Source organism: Dermacentor silvarum, chromosome 4 (genome assembly GCF_013339745.2).
Source record: "Dermacentor silvarum isolate Dsil-2018 chromosome 4, BIME_Dsil_1.4, whole genome shotgun sequence".
In the NCBI taxonomy this organism is placed as follows: Eukaryota; Metazoa; Arthropoda; class Arachnida; order Ixodida; family Ixodidae; genus Dermacentor; species Dermacentor silvarum.
In genome coordinates this window covers 35,444,933-35,457,026 of record NC_051157.2, presented here as the reverse complement: position 1 = coordinate 35,457,026, position 12,094 = coordinate 35,444,933, and the positions used below count along the sequence as shown (strand labels likewise).

Below are 12,094 nucleotides of genomic sequence, written 5' to 3'. Positions count from 1 at the left end.
TCATATGGTATTCATAAAGTTAAAGTGGCTCTTTTAATGGAAGTAAAACGTGTTCCAGCGAGTAGAACACGCCAAACCAAACGTGTTTTGTTGCCTGCAGAAGTTCATGTAGTGGTATATTTGTTACATTTCTATTTCCCTCGTATTGCGTACACCCGGCTCTCAGTAAGGAGAGAGGTACTGCAGTTCTTTACGTGTGACGCCGATAGCGTCCCGCAACTCCTATACACCTCGAAAATGGGCCTCGTTCTGGGAACCTAACTCCGCACTTTATACACGCAGAGCCTGAGACTGTGGCACGATCTCGCAAACAATCTCGGCACTTGCAAAGCGTCGAACTTTCACCACCGCGTATAGTTGAAAAAGACTTCGAAATAATTTGTACAGTGGTATACTGCGCTTCATCCAATTGCCGAAGATCGCGCCAGGCGAAGCTGCTTCATCTTCGCGTTAAAGCAGCGCATGGGTGGGCGTATCGGTTCTATAAAGCACTGACGGTGCGAGGCAGAAACTTTCATTAGCCGAGTGGAATGTGCCAAACTTAACGGGCGCCAGAGTGCGCTCGCTCTTCAAACTTCCCTCGCCGCCGCATCGAAATCCATTTGGGCTTTACCGCGTACATATTTGAAGCAACACGAACAGGACGAAAACACAGACAGGCGCTGACTGACAACTGATATTTTTAATCAGAAAACAATTAGGAAGAATTAACCAAGTCTGGTTGCTATCCACGAACGCGTTTAGCATTCTGTGTGTTCCCTAATATTAGTGATTTCTGCGCAGCTTACGTGACGCTTTCTATGGTCTAATTTTACAGGGTTAGTCAGAGCCTCAGTTTTATTAGGCTTATGACGTGTGTGAAGCGCCACAAGTGATGTGAAGCAAGAAATTCGCAACACTCGCGCGCACGCGTTGTCTAGAATTTCCGGACTATGTGTGCTCCCTTACTTGCTACGATTAGAGATTGTCTCCTTCCCATCAAACTTTGTCAATAAGACGTCCCCCAGATTTATTCCTCGTGGCCACCGGTTGTAGTAAAACCGTCGCATCACGAGGAAAACGATGCACAGGCGCCGGCGGCAACACAGTGTGATTAAAACGGGGCCAGCTACGTGGTTCCTGTTATAACTTTGAGAAGCCAGTGAAAAAGTCCTAACTTGAATACTGGTACCTCCGTTCTATGTTGTGGTGCCTAACGTCCCGAAGCTGCGTGGTCGGCTATGAAGGATGCGTGAACAGGGTGGTGCTGATCAATATGATCACGCAGAGTTCTTTAACGTGCACTCAAAGCACTGCACACGAGTGTTTTCGCATATCGCAAACACCCAAATGCGGCCGACTCGGGGAATCGAACCCTCCATGTAGCGCTGAGATGCAGCATGTCATAACCGTTGAGTCACCGCAGTGGGTTTAGAGTCGGCATTCTAAGCTCTCGAAAATTGAAATTTCGATTTCACAGTAGCTTGCACGTGTCGCTTTCAAAGCTTGCAACGCATTTGGACGCTATTTAAAAAAATCAGTAACCCCTCCCCTGTCGAGGAAATGGCCAAGCTTGTCGTGTGTTTCTTCGGTGTTCCCTCGAACGAATTGCACTGACGAGTACCATGTTGTGTTCGAACCACAACCGGTCACACGCACTGCAGCTGCCTCCGATGTTCTGGTTGGGAAACTCGCGTTGAAACCTGGCTGTCGCACCGGGGAAGTTGGCGCTATAGCGTTGCCGAGGTGTGCACCACCGTTGTCGGGTTCCTGGAGGGCAAGATGACGCTGACGTTTGACCTCAACATCGCGCTCCCGCAACTCGGGGTCGGCGGCTCTTCGCTGACGTTTCGCCTGGGCTTCGGATGCCCTCACGCTAGAATCAACACTTCGACGACGAACCCTTTTCCGAGCGCGTTCATTCTGAATGGATTTCCATCAAATTTCTTCAAAATTAAATATGTCCGTTATGTAAGACAATGAATGGATCATACCCCCTTAAGCAATGGCTCGCGGCCTTCCGATATACGATGACAGAAGAGAAGTGAATTTTTTTTTAATTCTACGCTGGAATGATTAGCGGAAACGCAGCCAGCTGTGGAAGCCGACGACGACGCTTGAAAACCTTTGTAACCAAGACGGATCTTGAACATAGATAATCTGGAGGTGTGGGTGGGGTAGAAAGCGCGGGGTCGTCGTCGGGTGGCGCAATTGCCGGCAGTCTTGTAAGGCTAGGTCCGCCTGCAGCAAGCAGCACTCCTCCTCCGCCTCATCCTGGTCGTCGTAGCAAGGACGCTAGTGCGAAAGATTCATTGTTCAACTACAGCGTGCACAAAGCACGAAGGCATAGGCAGAGTTAACAAAAAAAAAACCTCCATGAACTTTGGTGACGGTTCAGTTCTCTTCTCGCGCAGAAATAAACTAACACGCGTAATAACTGCGGCTTCTTTTGTCGTACTATTGCATTCACTGAACAAAAAAAAAGAAAGAAGAAAAAATACTCGCCTAAACGCCACGTGATGAGCTTACTTTTGCTGTTAACTTTTGTTGAACTATAATGAATCGTTGTCCACATACTCGTTTTTGTCAGCTGGAGTGTATGCGTATACACCAGCTTTTGCCGAACATGTACACTAAATTGTTTTTGCACAGTATGTACACCTCCTTTTTTTTTTTATTCAGAATAAGCTCAGTGGCGAGTTCACTGCTTGTTTGTAAACTCGGCCTACGTCCTTGGTCTTCTGTGCGCGCTGCATTTCAACAACGGATCATTTCGGACTCGCCCAACATTCGGTTCTATTGAGATGCAAAGGCGATGTCCTATAAACTGCTCGTAAACAGCAACCATCGCGCCATGGTGTGCCACCAATCTCCATGAGAAGTGAATAGGCCTCTGTGAACGGGACACCCAGCCACAAGCGACACAATAATGTTGCACGAAACCTTTGAAGCAAAAAAAAAAAAAAAAAAAAAAAAACTATTCTTCTTTTCTCGCTTTTCTTCCCAGGGCTTAAAAAGCGGAAGGAAAACTGACAGCCCAATTTTATTCAACAAGATGGAGTGCATTTATGTCAATTTTGCAACAGATAGTTTCAGGCGATATATTGTTTGAGTTTGTGTAACATTTTTGATGGTGCTGCATCTACATCGTTTCATGATCATAAAGGCAACCTGAATCCCTAACTCAACCATAGTCACTTATTGCGGGATGCAGGATCTGACCTTTTTAGTGATGAGGAACGACAGAGAAGACAGTCCCGGTAACGCTCTCACTCATAAGACTGAAAAAATGGAGACGTTTATCGAAACATGGAACGAACGGTTTTTCGTTTCGCCTAGCCTTATACAGCTTTCGCTGTAAAACAGCTTTGAAAGCCACGCCGTATGCCTTGCCTATAGTCTGTCAATGGACGTCTTAGTAAGTACGCAGAATAGGATTATCCATGCTAAAATGCGCGCGAGCTGAGATCTTTGCGATTCAGTGCAGAATGTTTTCACTAGCTACGCCGTGCTTCCGTTTCCTGGTATGAAATCAAGTACACCATCCTGTAGTAGTTTCATTTGATTTTCCCTGTATTTCAGGCAGCACATTTTCTCTGCAAAGGAACAGCTTGACTTGGCTTTCTGTCTCATACTAACAAAGGAAGAGTCCACAGAAGTTCCTTCTTTACCATGACTCTCAATTTAAATGCTAGCATTTATGCTGACGTCTAAAATGGGCCATCTGGCTGCCCAACTAGAACTGACGCACTCCAAAGAGTAAGAATTTCGAGGTGTTGCTTCCAACAAATGAGTTTGTGCATTAGATTTTATGTCAGGTGGACAATTTCTACGCCTCAAGGTACACTAAAGAAAGACCTTAAGCAGTATTAGTTCATTACGTTTCACAAATGAAAAAAAAATAATAAAATCATTTTACAATGAGGAAAACTAAGGCGGAAGAAGAACAAAAAATGAAATCCGGGTTGCGTGGCTGCCTTCCCCACAATTTCTCACCAAGATATCATGGATTTCGACAGCGTTAGCATGGATATATACTTAACTGTTTTTCTATTAAAAAAAGCACTACATTGCATGTTGAAAAATAACCAAAGGCTTAACCTAGCAAGTTTTGAGAACTTACCTAGCATCAAAACGGCCCAAATAGGAGAACGAAATTTGGAATTTGTGATATCACAGTTACGTGATGGCTCAGAGGTTCTAACAAAAAAAAATTGAAAAGAAAGTTCGGCCTTCATTTTTTTTTTCATATATTTACGGAACTTGTTCTCACAGAATGAACAAAGTTTTGGGAGAGCACTTCATCGTTGTTGACTTCAATACTGGCGTCTGTCGTCTATGTTATGGTGCCCATAAGGTCCCGAAACTACACGGTTGGCTATGTAGGACACGTGAACAGAGTGGTGCTGATCAATATAGATGACGCAGAGTTCTTTAACGTGCACCAAGTCTACTTCTGGGTACTCCTTTCCCCCTGTTCCTTACATTTAAAGGCACCCACATGTTTGACTTGGACAGTTTTTGCCGCGGTGAAACCGCAACATGTAATTGACCACGCGGAATCCGCAGTCTGAAAAACTAAACTTCCAGAAGTTTGCAGACGCCAGCCTCCCGTCCCTAATAGAGTGAAAAAGCGCAGCTTTCCCGTCGGAAGACTAGAATTCCGAAAGCTACTAAGAATCTTCGAGGGATTAAAAAAAGGGGTTATTTATTACAGAGTGTCAACATCTATCCATAACTTTCGTAAACATGTCCTTGCATGCTCCATCGTTTGCTCTTTTACTTCCGTATGCTATGAAAGGTTAGCATATTTTTCCCGTCTTTCCAAAAGTTCGGGGAAAGAAAAGTTCGTTTCCTAGGCTTTTTTTCACGCCTTCAGTATTTCCGGAATGTTTACTACCTCTCTAGAATTTGCACCGCAGTGGAAGATAACTTGCGGTATCTGCAGCTTCATGGCAAGATCGTCAATCCGCAGGGGAGAGTTCTAGATAGCAATAAAGTACCAATCATCTTCTTCACTTTGCTTTCTCTCTCTCTCTAGGGCAGTCTTTTTCACATTTCTTCGTCTTCTATGTCTGCCTATTCTCTCAGCAGAGCACATGCGAGCCGCCATAAACGATTGTTTAGTTCCCGAATGAACCCGCCTGCGTCCGAAACAAATTAACGTAGTTTTCTCCCTCAACTCCGTTAACTTTCTACGCTACATATCGTGGAGAATGAGGCGGTTACTGCGCTAAATTATGCGCTCCGCTTGCACTGAACACGCAAGGGGCCGGACGACGGTAAGCGACACAAGCTCGGAAGGTCGCGCAGTATACTGAGGCCGCACATTCTCGAACGAACGCTGTCGTCGCTGGATGCCGCGTGGGATCGACTCAGTGTCGTCGAGCTCAGCGACAGTGCTTGTTTGAGCTTTTCTGGGAACTCGGCGTATGCTCGCGTTCCGGCATTTATTTCTATTTTGTATTTATTGTTGTTAGAGTTAGCCGTCCAGGCGTTTACACTGCTTTTTTCTTGGTCGAGTGAAAAGGGGCAGCCGGTGCTGTTCAAATAGCCTGTTTTTCTTACTCGTACGTTTAGGTACAAGACAGAACGACGGAGATTGAGCCGCTTATACTGCGATAAACGGATTATTGAGCCGCTTACAGCGAACATATGTGGATCTTGCGCACAAGATTGTGGTTTCCTAGCACTCTGGCTCCTCTATAACGCGCCGCGCGTTATTGTTGCTGGGATTTGAAGATGGCGCTCCCGGTTGGGCCGTATGCCATATCGTCCATATGTGATTTCCTGGCTGTAACGTCCTAAGTGACTTTTGCTATCGAGACGTACCGGCACCTGGTCAATTCGTCGGTCAACACCTGGTGGCGTGTTAGGATGAGCAAACAAATACTGAGACCTCGGGTTTACCTCTGTGAAGATACGCATTCGCCAGGTTACTGCATGACACGATCTCGGGCGTTCTACGCTAGCTTTCCCCAAATTCAGGATTCTCAGAGCTGCGTCGTTTGTTAAAACTTGTCTCGTTAATAAAGTAATTAACTACTAAAAAAGTAAGTGAATTACAGTGAGCGTTACCGAGTAAAAAGGCAATCGTTAAATTATAAAATTACAAAAGCTGGCAGATCCCACACCCTGTGGGAATCGATGTTATGTGAAGTAGTGTGCGAGAAGCCTACCAGGTTAACGAAACGACCATGAGAGCACCAAGACGTAGGCGGCTATTTCATGACCTACATGACACGCATGTCATGACATTCATGTCGTGAGCCCTCAGGAGTCCGTTTAGCTACACCTAAGAGACCTTAAAAAAATTATGGGGTTTTACGTGCCAAAACCAGTTATGATTATGAGGCACGCCGTGGTGGGGGACTCCGGAAATTTGGACCACCTGGGGTTCTTTAACGTGCACCTAAATCTAAGTACACGGGTGTTTTCGCATTTCGCCCCCATCGAAATGCGGCCGCCATGGCCGGGATTCGATCCCGCGACCTCGTGCTCAGCAGCCCAACACCATAGCCACTGAGCAACCACGGCGGGTCTAAGAGACCTTAAGGCGAAAGCCTTAGTTATGCTCGTGACTATGACTTTTCCTTCACTTAGTACCATGCACGTCCAAACCCATTTCAGTGGTTTTTGAGTGTTAATCTTTTTTCGCTGAGTCATTGACGTTTTTGCTGAGTCATGCTCATGACTATGACTTCTGCCATCATTCTTTAGTGTTTCCTTCACTTAGCACCCATGTCCGAACCCAATTCAGTGGTTTTTGAGCGTCAATCTTTTTTCGCTGAGTCATTGACATTTTTGCCGAGTCATGCTCATGACCATGACTTCTACCATCATGCTTTATTGTTTCCTTCACTTAGTACCTACGCCAGAACCCATTTCAGTGGCTTTTGAGGGGTAATCTTTTTTCGCTGAGTCATTGTCATTTTTGCCAAGTCATGCTCATGACTATGACTTCTACCATAATCATTTAGTGTTTCCTTCACTTAGTGCCCATGTCCGAACCCAATTCAGTGGTTTTTGAGTGTAATTATTTTCGCTGAGTCATTGTCATGACATTAATGTCATGACCTATCACTTATCTTAGTCATACACTCCTGTCATAATATGTGAAATTTTTTACCTACCAAGTTGACGAAACGACCATCAGAGCACCAAGATGTAGGCGGCTGTTTCATGAACTACATGACACGCGTGTCATGACATTCATGTTATGACATATCATTTATGTTCGTCATATACTCTTATTATAGTTTGCCAATTTTGGTACATACCAAGTTAACGAAACGACCATGAGAGCACAAAGTCGTAGGCGGTCAGATAGATAGATAGATAGATAGATAGATAGATAGATAGATAGATAGATAGATAGATAGATAGATAGATAGATAGATAGATAGATAGATAGATAGATAGATAGATAGATAGATAGATAGATAGATAGATACTGTCAAAGTAGGAAATGTTCGCCAAGTAATGCTTCGCAATTAAAAACTGTAATTGATTACAAGTAATGAAGGAAGGAAGGAAGCAAGGGAAAGGCAGAAGGCAGGGAGGTTAACCAGAATAACGTCCGGTTGGCTACCCTACACTGGGCGAATTGGAAGAGGGAGCACAAAGATGACAGGGTGAGAGAGGAGGGAAGGAAAGAAGGGAAATGAGCGGTTATTGCACTAATAGTAATGATTTACATGTAATTCGTTACGTGCAAGTCCGGTTACGATACGTTTCATTGCTTTGCGTTACATTACTGACAAACAAAGGCGATTTTCTAGGGCGCGCCCACTATGACTAGACGGTGCACATGTCAGAAAACGCAATAAAATGCAGACAATGCATACAATGACGGTGTCTGCGCAGTACTACCCTGACGCTCATGGCAGCGTTGGCAGCACACTTACCTTAGAGTCCCTGCATCCCGCCGGAACTTACCTCATTAACTCAGACTTGCAGACGAAGCACGCCGCAGCTTGCAGACGACGTGCGTCGGAAGAAGTGTGAGCTGGGAGATTAGCTTCCAGGAATGCAAATTCGAGGGATTTTTGTTCCTAAGGCCCGCGCCTTTGCAGAAACTCTAGGAGCTCCTACAGCATGTCATACGTTTATATTTGCGTGGAATGATAAAGGTTTCTTTCGTAAGGCTGCCTTTGCTGTCATTTTTTTTTTTCACTGCAACGACTGACCGGGTCCCGTTCGTAACTACAAATCGCTTCATAAATCAACGGCCTGATTCATTTTACATCCATAGCCCGTTTTCTGCTGACTGATGGCCCGTTTCATGCGCTTCCCCACTGAGGTACGAAGCTCGCAGCCATCTTTCAAGGACAACAAAGTTCCTGTATATCGAGGTGTCGCGAAGGTATAGAGACGAGGTCGGAAACCGGCTTCCAGAAGCATCTGTCTTTGTCGCACGATTCAAGCGCGACGGCACTCTAAGGGCGGTAGTTTTAATAAAAGTGCTCGTTTTCACACTTTAACGGTAACTGCAGCATTCTGCGCTGAGAAAGCACCAGCAACAACCTTTTTTATATATATTTTTTTTCGGTGAGAGCCAACCGCAGGCCGGTCCAAGGTATTGCAGCCTTCCTCCGCTTCGGCGCACGGCGCGAAAATGCGATTTCAAAATCCCGCCATTCATCGGCTGAGCAGTGATTGAGTGCTCGAATTCTCCCGCAATGTCTCTACCGGCTCCGCGGGGAAGGAACAAATTGTAGCGCGTTGCAGAGAATTACCAAAGCTGCTCATATACCTGTCGAGCCACGTTTCTCTCCGTGGCATGGCAGCCAAGTGGTGAAAAGAGGACACGCTTTGCTCGCGCGCAGTGAATACGTAACGAGGTGCACTGGTAAAAGAAAATAAAGCAAAACAAAAAGGGCTAGGAAAGAGAGGGAAAAAGGGGGAGGGCCAGGGTGGAGGAACGGAGCGAGTCATCATTATGCGCCGGGCGTAAGGAAAACAAAAACATTTTAATATTCGCACGTAATTTGACACCGTTCCTTCCAGAGCAAGATGGATGAGGCCTGCCGGCCCGCGATGACCCATTGTCGCCGCAGAAAATCCCTCCCGCGATCCCCGCGCAGGGTACGCGGATTAGCGCCGCCAAGAGCGCCCTTAGCCAACTACCTTACACGGCCGACGGGGAGAACACGCTATTTTGTTTTGTTTTGTTGTTGTTCTTACATTTTCAGTTCCTCGTCCAGACTCGTTACAGAGCGATATCTCCACGCTCTATCTGCCTCTTTTCTTTACTCTCCTACGCTCTTTTCTTCCTTTCAATGTCTTTATTTCCTCCATTCTTACTCTAGCCAACGCACCCTCTTCCCTCACGGTCTACCCTTCTCCCACGCACGGTCCTCACTTCGCAAGTTTTACGCATGCTCCGATCCTCCACTTTCTGCTTCCGCGTCTTCTTGAACGAACGACATGTCGCGAGCGAGCAGAGAAGCTTTCTCTGTTTAATTAGGTGCCACGCCCGAAAAAAAAATTAAAGGCGTGCTTTTTTCTTTTCTTTTCGGCCACAGAGAGCTTACTTTTAAAACTTCGACGTCAAGTGGCTTTCTCTGTTTGTGTGTTTGCTTCTTCCGCTCGATCTAGCCGAACTCTCTGAGGAATTAAGCCTCTTCTCCCCTTTTCTCGCTGTGCCCCCCGATAGTCGCGCATCGGTAACCTGACGTTGACCCACGCTATAGCTCTCGCAAAGGAAGGAATAACGCTTTGCGCTCGAGCAACAACGACAACGAAGAAAGAAAATTAATAATCCGGGATGGAACACAAGGGTCGATGTCACTACGTTGAACCCCACCCTGCGCAACGTCAATCTCGTGGCGAAGCAGAGGGCGCCTCAATCGTAGACGGGGAGTCCTCTCGTCTCGAAGGTATTGCACAGCACGCAGTCTCTATCAGGCGCATTTGTCCTCACTCACGTTTTTTTTTTTTTCTTTTGTCACGACGAGCCGAGGACGCGCAGAAGCACAGACACACACACACATACACACACACAAAACATGAAGGTGGTGCTTGCACATGGCTTGCGTTCTTCTTTCTTCTGTTTTTCGCCCGTCGGATGATCATCGCTTTGCTAACTCCTGATGATGAAGTTGTAGTAGTAGTGGTAGTCGTCACGGAGTGCGGCTTATAGCGTTTCGTGGAGCGGCTGCGCCATCCCCTCTTTGGTCCGCTTGGTATACAAAGACACTGATATACACAGACCGCGAGCCAGCAGGCGCACAGACACAACAATCACGCGCCACAACAAATTGGGAGTCCCCCCACCCCCTTCGCTGTGAAGGAAAGCCTTGTTCATCGCCAACAAGAATATGTGCCACCGCCGAGAAGTGTCGTAACTCGGGGAAGATTATCGTTGTCTCGGAGGTCGAGGACCTCGGGCGCCACGGTGCAGGGTAGGCGCGCACAATCTGGGCTCCTTCATATTGCTGGAAATTATCTGCTACGAATTATCTTGGCCAACGTCAACAATACACTTCCAATGAGGCTCCGACCTGAGCCAGGTCCCTTTTGTTCCTGTCTTTTTCTTTTCTGTGCTTTTTCTTCTGTTCCTTTATTTTTAAAACTGGCTGCTTTCTTCTCTAACTAGAACCACTTTCGAAGTTCGTTTTTTTATTTTAATTTCGTGCGATTTTTTTTACCCTTCCGGCTTATTTTTCAATCGGCTTTCGTGAGATGTGGCTCTTGCAATGTTAGGTCTTAATTGTTCTCACATTCGATGGGGTCTAATAAAGAGTCTATCAGCCTTTTCCATAGACTTCATCGCGGCTTCATAATTTTATTATTAGTTTTTTTACATAGCCATGATATTTAGTCGGTGTTTATCGGCAGTAACATATTTTCTTCTTCATTTTGTGGCAGCGAACAACAAGACGGCCCTTCTCTTAACTTGCCGCCGCAGCCGTTACTTCTACATTAGCACGTTCTGACTGCATTATTTATCACCCGAATGAGGTCGTGGTTATCGTTCACTGTGTGAACTTTATGGTGCTGCAGCTTTTCTACCTGCTCATTTGTACCTACTTGAGATCAAGGACATTCACTTTCATCGCAACTGCTAATACGTTTAACCTAAGTCTGCGACACTTGTAGCGCACGTGAAAAGGGAGGAAAGTGAGCACCGCTCGACTTAAGCTGTCCTCTGCTTATAGTAAGTTCGGCTTCAAAACATAGTTCCGGCGCCCGACTCGCTATGCCGTTTAATACAAATACAATATTCCTGTTATAACGTCAACTTTCGTAAATCTCCCATATACTTATTTTTCGAACTGTATTTTGCCGCGAGATTCTCTCGTAATACTTTATCACGTAAAATATACTCCACATTTGGATGTACGGTGCTTTGTGTAGTTCATTTGGGGGCGTTACACTCGTGTCCTCTTACATCGGAAGCCAACAGCTCGTCGCAGACGAAGACAGTTGGTTACGATCACGATAAAGGAACGATGCCGCTTAATGTCACGCTTTCTGGTATCATATACAGGCCTTTCAAAAGCATCGATGTGCGTTGAACTCCAGCTGGCAAAGTCCGATATGCATTGTTTTCTTTGTTTTTTTTCGTCGCGGAGTGTGCTTGCTACCGTTTAAGATCGGGATGAGCAACGGTGATCCAGGATACCGCTTGACAGGCGTCCAGTCAGTCCGTCTCCTGCAATAGAAAAGCAGAAGAAGACAACAAAAGTTAGTTGCACTTCTTGCCTGTTCACGACCAGCTGAAATGGCAAGCTCTAGCATTTAGTATAGGAAAGTACGCTGTTTGGCTCGTTGGTGCTTAGTTGTAAACGTTCATGGCGCAAAAGATAAGTGGAATAAAGAAGAGAGCGGAACAGAATGACCAGATCGCTACATGCAGTAGGGAGAGCAACTTCAATTTAACCTGCTCGCCGCGGTGCGCTTCGTGTGATAAATACAGAGTCCTGGAAAGTGGGCACTCTTCTGCAATTCCAGGCCGGCCTTACAATGCGTACAGCCGTTTCTTCGCCATAAAACTCACGATCATCTAACATGCGAAATTGGGTACTTATCAGAGAAAAAGGCCATGATATCTCTTTTCAATGAATACCAGGCCGTTTCGGTATCATTGCAAATGATGACGCATATAAGG

The 12,094-nt window shown here is 45.9% G+C and overlaps 1 protein-coding gene and 1 long non-coding RNA gene across 2 annotated transcripts in view; one reads left to right on the top strand and one right to left on the bottom strand.

The window, feature by feature from the left end:
• Positions 1-12,094, top strand: part of LOC125944678 (uncharacterized) — a 118,825-nt gene that overhangs the window by 74,692 nt on the left and 32,039 nt on the right. The window lies entirely within an intron of this gene.
• LOC119449776 (leucine-rich repeat-containing protein 4C) overlaps positions 8,939-12,094 on the bottom strand; it is a 225,275-nt gene continuing 222,119 nt past the window's right edge. Inside the window, exon 5 of the mRNA XM_037713036.2 lies at positions 8,939-11,638. The gene's annotated coding sequence lies outside the window, so the exon portion shown is untranslated. The remainder of the gene's footprint in view (positions 11,639-12,094) is intronic.